This window comes from Haemaphysalis longicornis, unplaced genomic scaffold (genome assembly GCF_048455015.1).
Source record: "Haemaphysalis longicornis isolate Haplotype H1 unplaced genomic scaffold, Haemaphysalis longicornis Haplotype H1 scaffold_1, whole genome shotgun sequence".
Lineage (NCBI taxonomy): Eukaryota > Metazoa > Arthropoda > Arachnida > Ixodida > Ixodidae > Haemaphysalis > Haemaphysalis longicornis.
In genome coordinates, this window is record NW_027526203.1 from 278,354,547 (window position 1) to 278,358,834 (window position 4,288).

Genomic DNA, 4,288 nt, shown 5'->3' on the forward strand with positions numbered 1-4,288 from the left:
TGCAGGAAATTCTGCTAAGTTTATGGCACGGGGGAAAGAGAGAAAGGGTTTTGCAGCCAATCCGCAGGGTCGCTTTCAATGCTACAACCAAAATGATTCGTTTGTTATAAGCTACAGGTTGTCTTGTAGAGTAATCACTGTACCTCCGAAGGGAATATTACTGTGACGATGCAAAAAAAGAAAAAACAATCGTTTTGGCCTTGTTCTTCGTTAATGAGCTCAGTTGCTGCGTAGGAAGCGAATGAGTCGTGCTCGCTTCACCAAGTTGCGGCTAAGCTCAAACTATGCTGGGCTTGCCTGGTTGTTTCATATCGCTGTAACCTTCCTATTGTGGCCCGGAATGCATTGGCGGAAGAGGTAATCTTGAGCTTGCTTTGCGCGCGCACAGAAGTTTCGGCGATGCATAGTCTGCGTGCCATTGCGTCGTTGCTGGACGCTCCGCGAACCATCCATTCACTGTGTTTATTTAGAGTTGCAGGCACAGGCAGGCCTTTCTGGAAGCGAATATAAGCGCTTTTCCTTTCGGACATGCGAATTACTTGCGGTGTCCGACTGACGTATGTGTGGGAGAGATGGTGTGAAACGCAACACATCAGTTTGGTCCTTCTGTGTTAAAAGGGCACAAGCAGTCGTGTGTTGTATGGGGGTTCAGCTAGTGGCGAAGATTCCCGCCGGTTTCGGTGTCTGTTCGCGCCCAGCCGCCACATACTTTCAACTCTTTTGTGAAGTTAACGCAGGAAGGTATACTATGCCAATGGAAGGCTGCCAGTATGTGAAAGTGACTGGAGATTTTCTTCTATTTTTGTACCCCTTATGTAAATATCGGGTGTTTTGGTGCAATATAAAAAAAACAATGTGTAATTGTAAAAGACAGATCGTTGTGATTTTTGAGAGTTTCCTTTTACTACACAAACCATGCGGTGTTAGGCGTTTCCTACCTAGAAAAATTTTGTTGCTTCACTTGCGCTTAGAGATTACGCGAAAATTATAGGGAAGTTGGACGAGGTTGCTTTCTGATAACGTACAAGAAACAAATACTGACGGGACAGGCGCTGGCTCGTCCGTATTACGCTGTGACCTAGCGTATACTGGGACGTATTTTTGTTTTTCGTGTTCGTATTTCTGTTTTTCCTGTTAGAAAATCTTGAATAAGTTAGGAGAAACATCTGGGGTCATAAAGCCAGAATCATGGATTGGTGCCTCTCCTCAAGTTTTTTTTTTCTTTTTTTTTTTGCAAACTTAGCTGATATATCTTCTACATTTCAACTTTTGAATTCTGCTTCAATATTGGTCGCGCATCAACGATGCAGCTAGTTAGCTATTGCGGGACTGCATTGGACAAAATAATTGATCTCACCGCTATAAAACAATGCGGGGAGTTTTTTCTCTTAACACCGATTCTGAGATCCTTTATGATTCCGTTGAGAGCCACGGACTCGAGTAGGACGGTGAGCTTACTTCTGAGCTCCAGCGAGAGACAGAGAGGGTTGAACGAACTGTCTCTGGACTTTCGCCGGTCGCCACTCGGCTGCGCAACGTAACAGAACAAAACATCGCCAAATCGAAAATACTGCAGCGCAATGGCAACTTAGGTGCATTGCACCGTACTACAGAACAAATTTCACAAAGGCTGAGCCACCGTTGTTTTCATTATTGACAGGTGCTTCCATATTGTTTCGTAAGTCGGCATTTCCTCGCTGCGCTGCTCAACCGCATAACTGAGACAGCTGAAATGGTTGCGGTGATTTTTTTTCTCCAGTTTCTGCTGGGCCTGCGACCTTCGTGCATTTTCAGTGCATGGCCCTACGTAAGAAGTTAATGACACTCACCTCTTTCTGGGCGGCATAATGGTAGTGCACCCGCTGTGAGCCGAGCGTGTGTTTCGCCACTGTTCATCGCCAGAGCAGATAACGTTATTAATAATGAATCTTTCTTGTAGTGACGCATTGCGAGGTTTGTAATCTTTATTATTTTTTCAGGAACATTAGTGTGTCTGGAGAGCTTGGCTATCAGTTGAGCGTAATTGTATTTAACAGTAATTTCCTAAACGGGACCACCAGGTGAAACGAAACTGAATACAACGAAATATCGCACTAGTGTAGCAAATGAAACATTTCCGTCAATGCAGATACACCTGTTTTAATGTAGATAAAAAAAACAAAGCCAAGCATTTTTTTCTAGGTTTGTCCAGCTTACTCAGAAGGCGTATTTTTGGAAGGCCAATGTAGAGGACGTAGCAAAGAAAGCAATCTATAAGTTATTGTTTCTCCAAGGGGCCTATAACATAAGACGCAAGTTTGATTCATTTAAAAGACTACATTGACCCAAAACAACGGTGTCAATTTTAACACAAACATTCTACAACTAAGCTAAATATTAACAAAACCAGATAAAGCAGTGGCGACTCACCATCCACTTCATCACCGGATCCTTAATGTTGTGTTTTCGTGTTTCTGTATCGTGGTGCTGCAGCATAACCACCCCGCTATAAGCGATGGGCCAGGACAGTTCTTCTACGTGACGTAAATTATACGCTGTGATAGTGGCCAGAGCCTGTATATCAGCAGTCGCTCTTTCCTTCTTTCTGGTTGGACAATTTCATTGTGTAGCTGAATAAGCACGTGTTGCCCTTAGCGTGAGCTTCCGGCCGGTTACTCCCCCTCCTCTTCTGGCAAGACGCAATACTTATGACGTCACAAGGACTTTATCATACGAATGGTGGCCGCCGGACAAAGTACCATCCGTTGATTGATTGATTTTAGTGTTTAACACGCCGACGCAGCCATCGCCTCCATCAGATAGGCGATCGCCGCGGCCGAGAATGGAACCCGCGCCCTCGTGCTCAGCAGCACACAAAGTACCATCCAGAAATATGACTGTGAGATTGTAGTTGTACCTCTACTACCCTTTCTTTGTGTCGTAAAACGCGGTTAATACTGATAACTATTTTTAGTATTTCCTCTAACGATGACGCAAAAATGACTTGAGCTGCTGTAGTGTAGTTGCTGCTGGCAGGTTTTTAATGGCGGCTTCCTATGCCTCACTTGTGCCGCTGGCTGGCCAGAACGCACTGCAGGAAAGCCAACTTTAGAAAATGGCTTTCAAGAAACGACGATGCTGATGTGACGCCCCCGATAAGGGGATAGCGTCACGCTACTAACTAGGTTGGTCCACACACGAGTTGAAGGAAAAAGAGGCAACACAGGTTTGGCTACAGAAACAATTGAATTAGCAATGAAGTTGGGCTGGTGCCGACGCGCTCACCTAGCGAGATGATGTGCCTCGTAGAATCGGCTGGCGTTGGACCTCCTCTCTTTCTGGGGCCGGAGAGCACGGGGTGCGCTTGCTCTGTTGGCCCGGGGCGGTCGGGACTCTCGTTCCGGGGCACGGTGGTGTGCACGCTGGGCATGCTGCAAGGCCGTGGGGGCGAACTCAAAGTGCTGTTGCGGGCTCATTGGTCTGCGTAGATGGGTACGAGGGATGATCGTCGCCTCGATCTCGCCCGTGATCCGGGAACGCTTTCGGATGCCTCCTACAGCGTCTCCGACGACGGTGGGCGGCGAGAGAACGACCGAGGGCGTGCGAGCCTTCTTATGCCCTCCGCCGGTGCATGGAGGGAAGGCAGAGCTGGGTGCTGGTAACAAGCTGGTATCCAGCTCCTTTTTAGGTTGGAGCTAAACTATCCTATAAATCATTATTTCTCTTTCCAGTCCAACATGAAACTTTCTGACGGCTTTAGTTTTTTCTATTCCTATGTACACTGTTACAGACGTAATGCCTAGCGGCTGCTGTTAAATCTACCGCTGGGTATGCGCCATTCATCATAGTCATCATAAAAGCACCCCTGTCAGTAAAGAGGTGATCCCCGCTAAGGGCAGCCATGGCCCAGGTCTTCCTTGCGTCACCCCGCCCTCAGCCGGAGGTCGGAATGGCTGGCCCAGACCTTCCAGTGACGACCGACAGTAAGTGTCGAACGGATAAGCTGCGCCGGCAGCAACGCATATTTCGCGTAGCTACTGCAACACTGCTCGAGGCAGCGAATGAGCTTCTGGGAGCCCCGTCTCCATCCCCGCACGACTTGCAAGCGACCATTAACCTGCTGGAGGGCAAAGATACCACAATGTATGAGATAGACCAGAAAATTATCGATATTCTTGACCATGAGGAAGCCGAGCGCGAATACTTCGAGGCCTTGGCGTACCGAGGAGGTATATGCCGCGCCCTCAACCGGCTCCGCAATGTCTTGAAGGTCTCAAAGGCGTCCGGCATGAGAGGCACCACCAACGCC